Source organism: Zonotrichia albicollis, unplaced genomic scaffold, assembly GCF_047830755.1.
Source record: "Zonotrichia albicollis isolate bZonAlb1 unplaced genomic scaffold, bZonAlb1.hap1 Scaffold_83, whole genome shotgun sequence".
NCBI lineage: Eukaryota > Metazoa > Chordata > Aves > Passeriformes > Passerellidae > Zonotrichia > Zonotrichia albicollis.
The window spans coordinates 5,232,338-5,250,391 of NW_027428460.1; the positions used below are offsets into that span (position 1 = coordinate 5,232,338).

The 18,054-nt window shown below is 47.2% G+C and overlaps 1 protein-coding gene across 1 annotated transcript in view; it reads right to left on the reverse strand.

Moving 5' to 3' along the window:
• Positions 1 to 18,054, reverse strand: part of LOC102065316 (uncharacterized) — a 603,976-nt gene that overhangs the window by 400,139 nt on the left and 185,783 nt on the right. The gene's annotated exons all lie outside the window — the stretch shown is intronic.

The window sequence follows — 18,054 nt, forward strand, 5'->3', positions numbered from 1 at the left end:
TACAAACATCTATAATACTGCTGCAATTGTAGCAGGCAGAACTAACATATGGGTGTGTTACAAACACAGATTCCATCTTGTCCTTAATACACACAGGGTGATTGTAATAATCACAAATGTTGAAATTGCTGGGACTTGGTTTTTGCTCTGATTGCTTTTTCATTCCCGAAACTCTGTCCAGTGTGTCTCTCTGGCTTTGGCCAACTTCCAAGGGTACCAGAATGATCACAGTGAAAATAATCCTTAAGAAATCTACCTTTCTACCTTTCTCAAGCCCCCTTGGGTTGCAACCAAGGGCCGAGATGCCAGTCTTCTCGGTAGCAAAGGTAATATCCCGGGATCTAGTCACCGGTGCTTTTAGTTTCCTTGATACCCATAGTCCCACAGAGTTTGCTTGTCTCCTTTTAAATGCCATTTCCCAGTTCTAGCTGGTTAAAAAGAAATAATTAAAACGAAAAATAATTTTAATGAAAAAAACAGGGAAAAAGATTAAGCCGGAATACCATAAACCTGTATTTTCCAAAATTTCAGGGATGTGCCAAGCACAATAAGATTTTTCTAATTTATTTTCTGCTTCAAGGGCAGGGAGTTCATTAAGTCACCGCCTCCAATAGGCAAACTCGCAGCACCAATGTGCCCATGCAATGTGCCTATTATGTGGTATATAAACTTCTTTTCTACAACAACTATCAATTTTGAGACACTGGTCTATAATATTATGAGTTGCTCCTTCTCTTATTTTTGCTATAGCCAATATAACAAAAACCAATTGATCGAAGTTCCCTATTAATCCAATCGTTGCTGGAAGGGTCCCATCTCCCAATCTCAAAGGTATCCAAAAAATCACTAGCAATGTGTCCTATAATTAGCTGACTAAATACATAACCATAGCAAAGCAAGCAAATCAATTGTCTCTCCTTCTCTTCTCTCTTAGTTACTTTCCACCATGAGTAAAAGCAAAGTGTGCAAACAATACTTATCCGTGGATGACACCCTAAACCATGTTTACCGCACTCCCATCATTTTACTTGTCTCTGAGCTCTTTTAACAACAGGTGTTATCAATCTCAGTTTCTGGAATTGCAGTTCTGTAATCAATTATAATAATGTTGCTGGTGGGTGATCCTGGAGGAGATCTTAGATCTTTTTAGGCTGTTCCCACCGATTCAGAAAGTCTTTTTATTCTTTTTCCATCGGCGTTCTTCTGCCTCTGAGCTCAAGGGAATTGCGGTCCATAGCCACTCCGGGATGCTTAGTTCCTTCTTAATAAATCAGGGTTAATATAAATCAACTTAAATCCCACCATATTATCACATTCTTGGAATTTCATGTTCCAACAATATTTTAGCCACTGTTTGAACTGTAGCCTGAGCTGCTGGAAATGTTTCAACTCACTGAGTTAATTGATCTATTATAACTAACAAATATTTCCACCGACCCACTTTAAGCAATTCTATAAAAGCAACCTGGATCTTTTCAAATAGCCTGTAGGCTGTTTTGCATCCTCCAAAGGGAGGGCTTCTTAACACCTACTTATTTACCTTTTAACAGGTAAGACACCCCTGGGTAATTTATTTTCCAATTTCAAATATCCTTATACACCCATAAAATTTTAAAAAGTGATCACAAAAGGCCCTTGTTTCCCAGTGTGTCTGTCTATACAAGTTATCTAAAATCTAATGTGTCACTGGTTTTTGGAATAATAATCCTGTCATCAGGAAAAACTCACTTTCCCTCCTTAAATGTTGCTCTTAATTTCCTTATAGCTGCCAATTCTGCTAATGGAAGGGAAAGTGTGTCCTGCTGAATTTCTATTTTTTTTTTTATAAGGTCATGATTTTAGTATCTCCCTTTTTTTAAGGTCGCTTTCTTTTTGCTTCTTCATCAGCCAAATTATTTCTCTGACTCTAATATCCCTCCCTCTCTGGTGTTCCTTTACATGAACTACTGCTATTTTCTTTGAGCCTTTTAAAGATTTAAGTATCTAAATTATCAATCCCCCGTATATTAACCCTTTCCTTTGAGTGTTCATAAGTCCGCTTTCCTTCCAAATTTTTCTAAAAACATGTACTACAATAAAAGCATATTTGGAGTCTGTATAAACAGTCCCTTCTTGCCTTTTTAGTATTAATGTACGGAATAATGCATAAAATTCACAGGCTTGTGCTGACCAGGAGGGGCTAAGGGGACCAGACTCCTTTATCCTAAACTTTTTTCCACTTCACCTGAATGCCAACCCGTGTCATTAATTTCTAGATTATCTTCTTCAGTTAAAGAATAAATTTTAAGTTTTCCTTCACAGGATTTTATCTGCAAATTTAAGGCTATTATTAGATCTCTGCCTAACAAATTATTCTAGGCCTCTGGTATCAACAATAAATCATTTACTCTAAATTTGTCGTTTGTTTCAATTTTCACTCCTTTTATTACAGGAACAGGGAAAGCGTCTCCTGTAATTCCAATTACTGAAACTCGCTCACTACTTATCTCACATCCCTGGGGTAATTTTGTCACTGTCGACCAAGAAACTCCTGTATTTACTAAAAATACGACTTCTTCACTCTGAGGACCTACTCTTAGCTTTATTATCAAGGCCTCTTCTGGGTGTAATTTGGTCCTCTTCGTTAAACAAAGCTCTTGCCCTCTCTGATTCTCCTGAGAAGTTTTCTCATCTTGCTGTTTCTTTCTGCAATTTTTTTGCAGGTGCCCCTTTTTATGACAGTAAAAACAGGTGGATCCCGCACCCTTTAAAGTGGGGCAAGAATTTTTTAAGTGTCTTTTCTTGTGGCGGGAAAAATGCACAGGTCTTGTGTTCCTAAAAATAGATCCTGACATCCGCTGCTTGTTTTTCCCTGCAGATTTTTCTGTATTCAAAGCTGCCTGCATTTCTTGAACTGCTGCCACCAAAATTCTGGCATCTGCTTTCTGCTTTTTCTCATTTCTCTTTACAAACACCCTTTGTGCTTCTCTCAGTAACTCTTGCAGTCCCCTCTCCTGCCAATCTTCTGCAATTTTTCCAACTTTTTCCTAATGTCACTGCAAGATCCGCTCACAAACTGAATTTTTAACAGAACCTGCCCTACTGCAGTATTAATATCTATACCTGAATATAATTGCAAGTCTCTTTTTAATCTTTTTAACCATTCTGCAGGTGACTCATATTTTTTCTGATGCTCACTCAAAACTTTTCCTATATTATGTCCTTTAGGCACTGCCCTCTGAATTTCTAGATTTTCTTCCCTTCGGGATTCCCATTCATCCCAAAACTGAATTAACATCCCCAGTGGGCTGTCCTGAGGAACACTCCCCCCCTGAGAACCCCCCTCACGGTTCCTAGATACCTCAAACCACTGCGAATTTTTCACACGATCCGCAGCCCCAGGGTCAAGGAACTTACTCTTTCCCTGACCCATTTCTGGTGGCAACAAACTAAGAAATCCCCAGTAGCGGGAGAGTCTTAGTTTCCCACACTCACCCCGTGGCTCAACTCCTCACTCATTACTCTGTCGCACTGCCTTTTCAATCTACTTGTTCCACTCCTATGTCTCCCTCTGCAATCTACTTGTTCCACTCCTCTCTCTCCCTCTTAATCTATTAGCCACGTCCTCTCACCATTTAATCACGTACTAAATTTTCTGCTACCAACCCCTCCAAGGAAATTGAACCTATTCATTCACTCTCTCAGTTTCCCTACTGAGTCAATCCCTCCTGCCCAAGGACCTTCCCACAGGTGCCTGGACCAGGGACCCCCTCCTTCCCCCTGGGTCAAACCCTCCCGGGGTCCCCACTCATTCACTTTTCTTTCGCTTCCCTCCTTTTCTGGCCGGTCTCCTCGTGGAGAACATGAAAACGCGGTACTGGGAGGTCCCAATCCCTTCGGGGGTCCAGGACTGCCCAGCCCCCGTCTCAAACGCTCCACACACACACACACACACATACAGCTGCCCCCCGACCCAAAACCCCGTGATGCTCACAGCCTCCTTTTCTCACGAGGGTCTTCGTGCACAAAGCAGTTTTCTATGGGTACTCTCTCTCCTACAAGCCGGCACTCTGATGGGAGCCTCTCCTGCACGCTTCCAATACCTAATTTGCTTATGCGTTATTGTAAAAAGAACTCTCTTTTCTCAAGGGAGAGTGGCCAAGTCTGGTGGGGATCTCCTTCCCAGAAGCTGTCCACCTCCCCGGAGTTAAAAGAGTTCCCGGGTATCGGCACAAAAATTGTTATGTTTGCCCAATTATCCTACCATTAAAAAGAACTAAACAATATTAAAAGTAGTTACAATTTTAATGAAATAATTAAGAAAAATATATATAAATCAGGGATAATTTGGTTCAAATAATAGTGCATAAGCACAAACAACCGCGGGTACAGAGAGCAGGGTTCTTGACCCTTGCCACTTCACGTACAAGCCTGTCAAGTGAAAGTCACCCCTTATATGCCATGTGTCAATGCCATCTCCTCCTATTTTCGGTTTGTCACTTTTCTGTCTCCGCCTTCATTACCACCTTTACCACGCATGCGCCACCACTCGGTTTGGTGGTCGCACAAGTCTTTGGGAGTCGTCACTGATGAAGGCCCTGTAGTCTTCTTCGTTGTCCTTTAATTCACCTTTGGGTTACACATGCGCACCAAGCCAGTACAACCTAAGCCAAGACTAACGTATCACTGCATCTACATATCAAAGCAATAAGTCCTTTATAATTAGCATTTTCTTGGACCCAACCAGGTTCTTGGTCATTTTTAGCAACTGTATCTTCAGCTTCTTTCCTGTGGTCCTTGAGAACATCTGCTGGGAAGAGGGGGTGGGTGGAGCCCCTCCTTTCCATCTCTTCTTTGGCATTACAACTTTTAACTATTAACTGTTTTATCATTCTCAAATATTAATTACTGTATCAATATTGATTACTGTTTCAATTTTTTATCAGCACGAATCATACCTATTTATCAAAGTGGTATGTTCAATTGAAACAGTAATCAATATTGATACAGTAATTAATATTTGAGAATGATAAAACAGTTAATAGTTAAAAGTTGTAATGCCAAAGAAGAGATGGAAAGGAGGGGCTCCACCCACCCCCCCTTCCCAGCAGATGTTCTCAAGGACCACAGGAAAGAAGCTGAAGATACAGTTGCTAAAAATGACCAAGAACCTGGTTGGGTCCAAGAAAATGCTAATTATAAAGGACTTATTGCTTTGATATGTAGATGCAGTGAACTTCTCCCCTATGTTGTGCTCTCCTACCCAAGTGTCCCTCAAGGAACTCCCTCCCTCCTCACCAGATTTTTCCCTGTCTGTCAAGACAACCCAGCCCCTTTGGCCCATCCATCAGCCCAAACCCTACCCTTTGTTCCAGAAAGTTAGTTCCCTGTCCCTCACCCTAAGATCCAATCCCTATCCCAACACTCTCTCCTCCCCTTGTGCTGATTTGTTGTAGCCCTCAAAACCACACCCCAAGAGTCACTTATTGGTTACTATATGGTGTCCACCTCCTGTTTTTGAAAGATTTTAAAAACCCGTGCACAGGGGTGCTGGAGGTTCTTTCAACATCTGTTCTCTTTGGGAATTCTCAGCTGTGATCCTTCCCCCTGCCTTTCCTGATGAATTTGCTGCACTTTACACCACAGAAGAGCCTCCTCTGCTTCCTTCACTCGGTCATCCAGGGTTCTCTACTGCTGGCATTTGGCCTAGAGGTTCTGGCTCAGGCAAAACCCTAACCTAGCCAGTTCCCCACTCCTGCCATTGTCCCTGGAGCATCACAGAGCTAGCCAGGGCTGCGGAGGGCAGTGACAGTGACCCATGCCCTGGCATGTCACAGCCCCCAGAGCCACACCTGCCAGGCCACAAGCCCCAGCCCTGGTCCCTACTGCGGCCTCAGGGGCTCCTGGGCATCCTCACCCTGGGTGCAAAGGCAGCCTCAGGAGCCCCCCAGGGCGCTCTGGATCCAGGCTGCAGACACCCTAAAGCCAGCACTGAAAGGGACATGGATGGGGACTGCAGCTGGATCTTGCAGTGCTCATCACTCCTGACTACTCTCTAAGTGAACCCAAACCTCATGTGCAGATCCTTGAGCACATTTACCCTGCTTGCCCCTCCTGGAACGTGGTGTTCCCACATCATACACCAGCTCTTTGCAGGGAGTGACCAGCTCCCAGCTGCTCTGCTACCCTGGCCTTACTTTCTGTTTGCCAGCAATGAAAACAGATACACTCCTGAGAAACCTAGCACAACATTTGCTTCTCAGGAGCTCTGTGGCAAAAAAACTCCACTAATCCCTAGTTTTTGCACAGAGAAGGAGGTCCTGACAAAGCATAAGGCACAGGCAGGGCTCTGGCATACGAATTCCTGAGCCACAGGATTCCACCCATTGTTGTTACTAGCTGCTTTGCTGATATTTTAGAGCCAGTTCTGGACAGGGGCTGCTGCTGACAGGGTAGGAAAATTTGGAGAAAAAAAGATGCAGGAGACAACCAAAAAAAACCAAGGGGGGAAACCCTTAGAAATACAGAGCACAACAGAAGTGCTTTGAGATGGTTCAATAGAAAATGCCACCAGCAGTGAGCAGAGCCCGAGGTTGCTCACTGCCACCCCAGGGGCTCCTCAGTCCCCTGCTGGTTTGTGTCTGATGCAGCCCTGCCTGGAAAGGGCTCCAAGCTCTGGTGCATTCTTAGCAGCACTGAAAGAAGAGGTGAAGCAAAGAGCCATTTTCTGGCCTGCCTGCAAACTCTTCTCCTTCAGTGCCACTGCCAGAGATCATCCCTCTGTCAGCTTGGCACTGTGCCTGCTGCATTCTTGTCCCTGTCCCTTGCATCAGCTCCTGCACATCATCAGCACTCGCTGTCTCGCATCGTGAACAGAGAGAGCTGTGTCAGAAGAGCAAGGAGTGCATTTTCTTGGCCTTTCTAACAGACACAAGAAGCATGAGTCCAAATAACTTTGATGTTTGTTCCTGCCCTCCTTTTCGCTAAGTCTTTTCTGCGTTAATGCAAAAGCCTCTTTTCCTACATGGATGGAATGATCTGGAATTGGCAGTTGCCTCAGGCTGTCAGGCACCATTGGAGTTTTCTCTTGTCTCTGATAAGGATTTGGTGAATTTTCCATTGGTCCCTTGGTGGTGTCAGCATGGGCTGAGCTCAGTGGCCGACCCTGCTGTCCCCAGGGGAAGCATTGGGACGCCAAGCCCCTCAGGACTGGGATTCGGGGTTGGGCGGGCTCGGAGCGCCCGGAGCCTGGGCCCGTGAAGAGCTGCTGCTGGCGCTGGCTGTGCTCAGCCCGCTGTGCCGAGCAGCCGCGGCCATGGAGACACAGGCGGGAGCTGTGGCCGAGGCCGCCAGGCGGCCCGGGCCGGCTCGCAGCTGCGAGGCCGCCGGCAGCCTGTGCCCTGGGGCCGGGGCCGTGGCGGGCGGTTTGCGGGCAGGGCTTTTCCGAGCCGGCCGCAGTGTGCTGCCTCCCGTGTGGGCCCGGCTGCGGCAGAGGCAGGCGGGAGCGCGGTGGGGCTGGCAGCGGCGGGCAGAGGCCGCAGGGAGCAGCAGCCCGGCTGGGCCCGCTGCGGAGCGGCACGGAGCTGCCGGGCAGCCCTCGGCCGTGTCTGTGCGCACAGGGCAGGAGCAGAGCCCGCAGCAGAGGCAGAAGCTGCGGCAGGAGCCGGCCATAGCGGCAGCTCGCCGTGCCCAGGGCCGCAGCCGCAGCTCTCCCCTGCCGGCCACAGCGGGAGCCGCTCGCCTACGAGGCTCCGGCGCTTCCCGGAGACGAGGGGCCCGGCCCCCAGCACGGCCTGGAGCCCCGCAGCGAGAGGAGCCGCCGGCGCCGCAAAGGGCAGCGCAGAGGGTGCAGGGTGAGGAGGAGGACATGAGGCTTTCTCTGGGCCCCGCTGTGGCAGCTCTGACCTCTCGGTCTTCGCCTTGAGCCCTTTGCTGCTTTTCTCTGAGCCCTGATCCCCGTGCTTGGCCAAGGGCCCCTGCAGCCCTTTCCAGGGCTGCAAGAAAAGCTGCCTCAGTCACATAATCACAGAATCACTTGCTTGGAAGACAGACACTTTCAAGATCATCGAGTTCAACCCATGGCCTAATACTTCAACTAAAGCATGGCACCGAGTGCCACATCCAAGTCTTCTTTTAAAGGCTTGCAGGCATGGTGAGTCCACTCGCTCCCCAGAGGGGTCTGTCCCAGGAAGAAGGAAGATAACACTGGGTCCTTCTACCCCCTGGTGCTTGGAGCTCTGGAAGTTTGTCTTTCTGCTTAGGCAAAGGCCATGGAAAAGGACTGGGAAAAGTAGTCACAAGTAGAGTAGCCTACAGAGCTCTAAAAAAAGGCAAAATACAAATGGCATCAGCAAAGTCTTGTGCATGAACACATAGCTGCAGAGGGTCTTCTCAGCCCTATTTCTTTGTATTTCTGGGAACCAGAGGAATCCTACTTGAGCCTCTGGGGAGATGGGTTTGGGAGGTAAAAGTTCATTTCTTTTTTCTCCTTGGGGCACCTCCTGTTGCTGGCATTAGCTGAGCCTCTCTCCAGCCTGATGCCTGTTCTGATTGTTGCAGCAAAGCAACTGATGGCAGACAGAAGACACAGACGCTTGCAGAGACGTGACTTTTTCCAGTGCCAGCTGTGAAGCGGGAGTCAAAAGCAGAACTCCTGAAATCACAACTCCTTGGAAGATTGCCTTCCTTTTCATTCCGATGCTCTAGATCCGCTTCTGAATTGTCAGTTGTTGATTAAGGATGGGAAGTTTTCTTTCATGATTTTTTTCATGTGGTTTGGATGAGGCTCTTGTTCATTCACAAACTCCAGACCAAAGTGCCTTTGGAAGATGGCCCACGTGGCAGTTTTTGCCCACCCATGATACTGGGGGATATAAGACAGCAAGGGCAATGGTATTTGCAGCCAAAAGCCAGCAAACCTTGTCTCAACCAAAACATCCTGGGGAGACAGAGGCCTCCAGCTGTTTCTAGAAATCAGCAGAGTTCCAGCCAAATGGTTGTTTAGCACTAAGTGCAGTCGCTTTGCCTGGATCAGAGCCTTGCACAGCGGAAGAAGCAGGAAAATCAGCAAGGAGCTCCCAAAGGCCCCTCGCATCATTTTGATTTTGCTCATCTTGTGTAAGTTTGCAACTAAACGTGTGTTTGCAGTTGAGCTAATGAGAGAAAAAAAAAGTGAAAAGAGACTTTATGGCAGGGCCAGGACATTGCACAAGAGGAATCACTGGTGTGCATTTCATTGGACCTCTCTCAAGCCTCTAAAAGTATTGTAGCCCTGATTTAAAATAGGCCAGTATGAACCAACTTGGAGAGACAGACACTAAAATGACTTATGGGGTTTTTTTTAAGAGTGAGAAAAACTACCCAAAGGGTGTTGTTTTGTGTCATTTACGTCAAAATTACCAACTGCAATAAATCAAGAGTTGAAAAAGGAGTGTTTTGGTATATGAATAATTAAAACCAGAAAAATGTGCAGATATGAATGCATGTTTTCATAAAAATCATGAAATTCTACACAAAATAATACATGCCCTGAACTACAATACAAAGGCAGATAGAAGTGTACTTGAGTTAGGTCTTTTTACATTGCTGGAGTTTTTTCCTTGTGAAGAGGATCTAGGGTATAGCTGAAGAAAAGTGGCACCAGCAGGACGGGGCAGCGTGCCGTGCTCCGTGCAGAGGCTGCCAGGGGCTGCCCGAAGAGCGCCCTGCTGCAGCCAGAGCCCTCCTGGCCTGGGGCCCGGGAGCAAAGGGCCAGGGCAGCCACCTCCTCCTCGTCCTGACCCTGCCACCGCTCCTTGCTGCTGCTGCTGCTGCTGCTGCTGCTGAGGGAAAGAGACTCTCCTAAGGCCCCATTAGCGAATGCACTTACACAGCCCTGGGGATGCCAGTGAAGGAAACCATGTGTCACGTAATGCATGCATGACCAGAGTCACCAAACACCACCTGAACATGGAATTGTTGCACCTCTCTAGGACAGGCAGAATGGAAAGAATTAACTGGAGACTTCAGGGCAGAAGAGGCCAGAGGAGGGAAACAACTCTAAAGGGAAAACCATGCTATCTGGAGGCAGAAACATCTCTGCCTGCTCAGAATTGGTGGAGGGAATATGTATCTAATCCTAGCCAGAAAGGGATGCTTTAGGTGAGCTTTGCACCTCCAACTGCCTTGGACCAGAGCCAGGAAGATTCAATTATGCAAATGTTACATAGATAGATAGATAGATAGACAGAAAGATTTCGTTACTGAAATCTCTCTTGACTGTCCTCTCTGCTGCTACAGACATCAGAACTTGGTAGCCAGTGCCACACTCAATTACAATCCTGAGATTGCTCTCCTGTTGCTTCAAAACAGCACACGCCTGGGGAATCTGGAGCGTGTAGGTCCTTATGGGAAGGGATCAGACCCAGAGCATTGCACTGGGATTTGCACTCTTTGTGCATCTGTGCTCGGGCAAGTTCTTCTCTGGGACGCGACCACACCGGTGGTGCTAAAGTGGCTGGAATGAGAAATGCAGCCCAGCTCCCTCCAGCTCCTGTGATCTCTGAGGAGCAGCTGGAATGCAAAGGCATTGACCTGCTGCTCAATTCCCAAACAACACACACTGATTCCCTGGGCTGCAAAAAGCCACCGGCACTACTAAGGTCAAAGTGATGCGTGAGGCCATACTGGCTGGCCTGGAACTACAACAGCTCCTTCTCTGCACCAAGGTCCCTGCACAGAATAATGTGTTCTCATGCAAAACTACTGCATTCTCCAGAAGTGATACCTTGGAAATTAAAATTCTAGCAGACTCAATCCCAGTGCTATAAAAGGGCAGAAAATAATGATGAAAACAACTTTAGTTGGGAGAAAAAGAAAATGAAAAGGCCTCTTCCTCCATGCAAACATAAACAAAAAAAAATAAAGAAAAAAAGCGGGAAAAGTCGCTTCCAAAAACGGCTCACATATTTGGGTGCACTGAGGAGATGCTGATGGTCCCTCACAAGGCTCCTGTTGTCCAAGCTCAAGCTTCCTCAGCGCCTCCTCACTGGCCTTGTGCTCCACCCCCTTGCCCAGCTGCCCTGTCCTTCTGTGCACATGCTGCAGCCCCTCAATGACTCTCTGCTTCCCAGGGCCCACAAGTGCACACAGCACTCCAGCTGTGGCCACGGCGCTGCCCTGCTCCTGCTGCCCCACTGCTGCTGGCACAGCCACCATGCCCTTGGCCTTCTTGGCCACCTGGCCCCACGCTGCCTCATCTGCAGCTGCTCAAGGCCGCCAGCCCTGCGTCCTTTTGGCCCACGCAGCTCTCCAGGCACAAAGATGCCCCATTTCACATTAGATACAGCAGGCACCATTGGAAGATGGCTTTCCTTTTCTACAACGACATCTTCTAAGTAGATACCATAAAGTTTGATAAGAATAGAATTGTAAGGCACTCTGATTAAATCAACATGGTCTAATTGTACAGGAAATTGCTCTTAAGTAAATATTACACCCTATCTGCCATAAGCAAGCAACGTTTCTTCTGCAAATCTGGATTTGTAGTTCTTCAAAGACCTGAGATGGGAATTTTAAAATATCCACTCATGCCTTTGTTATTTTTGTTGCAGGCATGAATATCTATTTTCTTTTCGGCCTTCCTAGCTGGCCCTCTACACTCTACTGCTACTGGCCAAGCTCACATCTTCCTCTACAATTCTTAGTCACCAGGAACATGACATGTTCCTTTCTCACTCACCTCAGGATCTTCAGCACTGCTGAATACATGCTTCAGGTGTCCTGTATTTGGAAGGGAAAATGAACCAGATGCTCTCATAAAACTGCCTGGGCTGCTGAATCCCACAGAGCAAGTCAACCCAAACAGAGATGATTTCCTGTTTCACAACATCCCTCCAGGAGACACATTTCATTCACACAGCCAGCAAGAGATCAGGACAATCTTCTTGCTTGTGCCTACACTGCAGCCAGTTTAGCCAGTAAATGAATACAAATTTGATCAAGAAAATGCAAATTGATCTTTAACACTCAATGCTCCTGTTCTACCAAACACATAAGACAGCTTCTGAAATCCTCTCTTCCAGGTACTCCTTCTTTTTTCAATCAGTGTCATGCACTAATTCTGATTAACTTGCAGGAAACAGTTGCCCAGAAAAGCTTCCCCAAAATCCCCCTGAGCTATGTCAGTTCTATTGTGGAAGAGCACAGCAGCACCTCTGAGGTTCAGGAGCAGACACTCACTGCTTTAGAGTTTGCACTTCCTTTCCAAGGGAACAATTATTTTAGCACTCAGTAAAAGGTCAAGTTAGTCAAATCCTTTCATGACAAAATTTAAAAAGAAAGAAGCTTTCTCTGAATTCTGGGAACAACTGCAGAGATTTTAAAAGGCATTCCAAGAAGGTCTGCCAGTCTACATTTTCAAAGGTGTCTTGCTTGTCCCGGCAAACGGAGGAAATGACAGACTCTGCTGCCACAGCCTCTCCTGTGGAGGGAACGGAGCCCTGCAGGTTCCCCTGCAAATGCTGCCCCTGTGGCTACAGACACTCCCTTTTCAGATGAACACCTTGACAGGAGCTTTACCAAAGCAGTGGCATCCTAATGCTCTTTCTGTTTCAAAATCAGACACTCAGTCACTAAGTAAGAGAAGGAAGACATAGAAAACCCAGGTTAGGTTACACCATAACCTAAGTGGAAGGGAAATCTCTACTTACGTGCGAAATTTGTAAACTAATAAATGGAATAAGCAATGCCATATGCAGCAAAAGCTGCAGTGGCCAGATGGTTCATAATTGGCATTTCTACAACTTTTCTAAAAGCTAAATAAACAAGCCTCCTGTCAGTGGGCAGCTGCCTACTGACAGATGCTTGGACCAGGAAGGTTCTCCTGATCTGAGCAGGCCTAGGGCTGCTCTGACACTCAGGCCTTCCGTGCACCAAGGCAACCTTCTGATGTCACTATGACAACGTGGCAACCATGCCCTGACATCACAAAGGAACAGCTCTGTGTTGGTCTGTGAGTTTATGCCGAGCAATACCCAACCTTCCCTACAGCAAACAGAAAACAGTATGCAAAGTTCTCCTCTGTCACAAAGCCGCACAAATTCTCCTTGTGGGCCAAAGCCTGTTGTTCACAGGATCCAAGAGGAACTCTAGGATTGCACAAAGCACCTACAGCCTGTACCCCAACTGAGCACTCAGATGGCACCCAAGCAAAGGAAACGAGTCCAAGAAAATGGCCCAAAGCATTGCCCATCTGAGAAACTACCCTTCCTTTAAATTTTTAAAGGTTTATTAAATCTTAAGAAAAGACTGTATAAGGAATGATTGCAGCACTGGGAAGTCTCCATGATTAGCAGCCACATGCTCATCTACAAAGGGGATGCTCTGCTTTTTATACCTCTAGTCCCTCCCAATATTTTGTCAGTCAACTCTTTCTCTGCTGTCCAGTGGTGGAGATTACTTTCTTGCACCTTGATTGGAGGTCAAGTGTAGTTACACCCCGCCTGCTGGTCACAAGCCAGCCCACCCCAAATGCCCTGACTACCAAGGCTATTACAAGGGGGATAAGAAAGAGGACTATGAGAGGACATATTACAATAACAGCACTTTACATTTGAATAGAATATCTATCCACATAATATCTGTCTCTTAATTGTGAGAGCCAACTATTACATTACTCACCTATAATGCACAGAAGCAGGAGAGAAGGCACTGGGTTGGCATAACAGCTGAAATCATTGCTAACAAATCTCCCCACATATTTGCACCTTTATTGGACATGGCCAGGACTCCTGTGGGTGTACATCTCTGCCTTTCTTCCCCTTTGGAAGCAGTCCACCTGGCAACTCGTGGGGAAACCAAGGGCTTTGTGGGGGCTGCATTGCTCTGCACACACCCAGGCCACCCGTGGCACAGAGTTATGGTGCCTAAAAAGATCAACCAGAGAAGAACAGCTGGAGAAGGTTTCATTTGGACATTTCTTACCTGCTAACAGAAGTTGTCAAAATGAAACTGACCAAGCAAGGCCTGATCCCTGCTGCCATGTCAGGGTTAGAAAGGAGTCATTACTTGATTTCAGTGCTGGGTGCACAGGGAATCACTTCCCTAAGCTCTGCACACCCAGTAATCTCACCTAGAACTTTGTATCCATGGAACTAAGACATATTCAATATTTTGCTGAAACTTACAGGGTAAACATTACCTCCAATTTATTGACATATTTCAGTCACTTCTCAGAACTTATTGACATCAGAGTAGGAGTGTCTTGTAGATCCCTGCTGGTTATTGTCACAGGATCACGTGAGCCATGCACAAAATAACCCAGGAAAAAATGGGCTTGCAAAGCAAATTCATTCTATTAGTTGCAGTAGCATATCATACATACTGACCTCTGGATTCCCAAAAATCCACTGAACAGGAGAAGGAGTTGGAGCGTGGTGCTTGGCAGTAAGGGCAGGTAGGCAGTGCACTTCCAGGACATCCCCTGGATCAAAACGCTGTGCATCTCGTCTTTCTCAACTCACCAGCCCAGAACTAGGTCTTGTATCTCCTGCTCAGGAGTCGAATTTTACAGCAGGTGTCAGAGCAGCAGCTCACACATGCCTGGCGTGTGAGATGAGGCCATGAAGGCTCAGGATGACTCCATGACTCCCTGCCACCAAGGGCTCCATTGTGTTTTGTTCTCCTTTCAAAGCTTGACTGCCCACCCATTGACCAATCCATTGTTTCTCTTTCAAGGGTCAAGGTTCCCCCTGTTAAACAAGACACTTTTCTTCATTGTCGTGCCAACCTGCTCAAACATGGATCAAATATGGCAGGGCCTGGGACACGACTCCAGTTCCTGACACAGTCATTTGGGAAATATTCCCATTGCTCAAACTCTCCTTTGGTGGTCAAGAGCCTCCTAAAAACACTTTCTTCCCCTTGAATGCATTCCAGCTACTGTCTTAGCAGGACCACTCTCATTATTCTCAAGGCCAAGATAGCCACTTGCACACAGTAAGCACTGCAGTGGGGGAATACATGGTTCAGCACTCCTGTTAAAGCTAAAGGAATTCAAAAGACTATGCCCTGTTTGTTAGACTTAATGCCTCTCCTTCTAATTCTGGGAATGAAACACAAGTGTTTCATCAATACACCCTGCAAGTCCTCTTGCTCAGTGAAGCCACATTGTTGTGTCAATAAAGCAGCTGCGACAGTTTCTCAATGCAGAGAAAGCCAATTCTTTATTCACGTACCTCATTTTTATACTGTTTTCACAGACCTCATTGTCAACTCCAACTGGCTGGTAATTTCCTTGCCACACAATTTATTGCTTAGAAGGTGTATTAGTGTGTACATGCTAAGACTCTCACTTTTTAAGACTCACTCTTACTCAGGTGATTACATTTTTCTTTCGTGGACGCTCATGGGACAGGTTTCTTGTTTATTACAGATGCAAACGGTTTTCTTAGCACAATAGCTTGTTCTGCTAACTGCACTCATGACTATTCCCATGGGAAGTTAGCTGGCTGCATGTAGAAGATGCAACAGTCCAGCTGGGAATTTACCATAGGTAGGCCTGATTTTATAAGAGCTTTCTTTTCTAATAACCCTACCTGTGTGCAACACATTATGACTTTCTTTCAGAAATTGATGAAGAAAACACAAATTACCTACTAAAACCCTTCTGCCCACTGCCAAATCAGTTCAATCCTCAAGCACAAGCCTCAGGCACATCCCTGATGTGCCTCTCTCCCAGCTGCTCAGAGCTGCATTGCACAGCGCTTACTGCACGCCAGAGAGCACAAAGCAGGCTGGCCTGGTGGGCCTGAATATTTCTGCCCAACACTCTGCATCTCACACCTTTGCTCTGGCTCAGTGCAGAACTGCAGGATTGCAGGCGCCTCCTCCCAGAGCTGCGTGAGGCGCTGGCTCCTGCAGATGGGCCCTGCCAAGCTGTCCCTGCCTCACGCTGGCCTCGCTGCCCCTGGCACAAGTGCCAGGCCTGAAGGAGGCTGCCCTGTGCTCCAGCCTGCCGAGCAGCCCGGCTCCCTGCCCCGGTGCCCAGAGGGCTGCACACACTGCTGGCCTTTGCCAGGAGTTGTAGGGCAGCCGGCAGAAGAGGAGGAATCCTCAGCCAGCCCAGCGGCCCTCGGCTGCCCTTGGCCTTTCTCTGCTCCTGGGCACACTGCAGACGGCCAATGCCTCCAGGCTGGGCTGTGCCCAGCACGGCTGCGCTTCCCTTCAGCAGCAGCCAGCTGCCACCTGGGCTCTGAGGGCGGAGCATTCGCCCGCTCCCGGGAAGAGGCACCCAGGGCCTGGCTGCTGCCTCTTGCATCTCCAAGGGCCTCCTTCCAGCCTGCCTCTGCCGGGGCTCAGGCTGCTCTGGCCTCTGCCGGGGCTCTGCTGGGGCTCCAGCCCGGGCAAGGCCGGGCCCGCTCTCACCTCACAGGCGCTGACAGCTCTGCACCACAAGATGAAATAAACAGGGCCAGGAGACTTCTTCTCCTTTTTAATGCCTTTTTTAAAAGTGATCAGCTCAGGATTGGGTGGCTCGGCAGAGCTGCAGTCCCCGTCGCGTCTCCCAGGGCGACTCAGAGGAGGAGGATATGCGCAGCTCTGTCCACCAGGGGCAGAGCCGGGGGATCCAGTCCTCGTGGGAGCCTTTAGGGCGTGATGTCCCCGTCAGATCTTGTCCTCTCAGCCTTGGCGGCCACCTGGTCCCGGCGTTGGGACGACTCTCTGCTCAGGGCGAGAGGGACTCCGCATCTCCGCAGGCTCAGCAATCGGCTCCTCATGTCCAGACACCACTTTAGTCTCTCAATTCTTAATTGGCTCGTTGTTTTTGGGGTTTTCTCCTTGCATTTTGGAGTCGAGGTCTCAAAGCCTGCTGGTCTTTGGAGTCACTTTGCATAACCCCCCCCACCCTCTCAGGTGTCTTCCCTATGTTGGAAGAGCGCACAGCCTCGGGGAAGGGCCATCACCCCACCCAGCTAGGCCTTTTACTAATACAAAAGAGGAGATAAGCCTCAACGACCCGGTATTACAATAACAAAGCACTAAGAACCCTGGCAGAGACACATCTGGCTGCGTCCCTGTAACTCTTTCTCACAAAAAAAATATTAACCGAATTTTTGTTCATAACACAGGAGACCTTCCCGAGCACCCTCTGTGATCTTTCTGCTTTCTCTCTTGAGCAAGGCTCTCCTCCAGCCAAAGAGATTATTGCATTTAGGGATCCAAGTTCAAGTGGCAGGAGCCCCAATGCTCTCCAGTCACAGCTGAAGGCCTGCATCTGCATAAGATGTTTGGGCTGCCCCATTCTTCCTTTTCTTTTGCCTGCAAATGCCATTGCCCTTTCTGCCTCAAATAGAAGTACCAAAGATGGCCAAAAACAGACCAGTGGGCCATATTCCAAAGGCAGTCTGGTCTGGAGAGGATGAATGAAGAATATCCTTCCCCACCATCACACCATGCCAAAGACACTGTTTCACTTTCCACCTTTAGAAACAACAGACAATTCAGAAGGAATTCTTGAGTTTATTCGCAGAGTGAGAAGGAAGGGGATATTCAAGGTGAGTTGTGGTTTCAGAAACTTTATTGATTTTCAATCCTACTCCGCAGTCCTATTAGACAATCCTACTCTAAGCCTAACCCTTACCTTAATCCTTATCCTTATCCTTATCCTTATCCTTATCCTTATGGCTATTCTTATGCTTATCCTTTTCCTAATCTTATCTTTATCTTTATTGTTATGGTTATGCTTATCCTTATCCATATCCTTATCCTTATCCTTATCCTTATCCTTATCCTTATCCTTATTCATATGCTTATCATTATGCTTATGCTTATGCTTATGCTTATGCTTATCCTTATCCTTATCCTTATTATTATCCTAATCCTTAATATAATCCTAATCCTAATCCTAGTTGTAACCTACAATCCTACTCTAAACCTGTTAAGGAATAAATAAATGGTCCTGATGTGACTGTCACATTTTTGTCTCCTTCCTCTTCACTGAAACAATCAGTGGCACCAGGCTGGACGCAGGCTCAGCATATCTTACAAATGGATGCTGCCCAAAGGGGAAAAAACCAAATCAACAAAAAACAATGA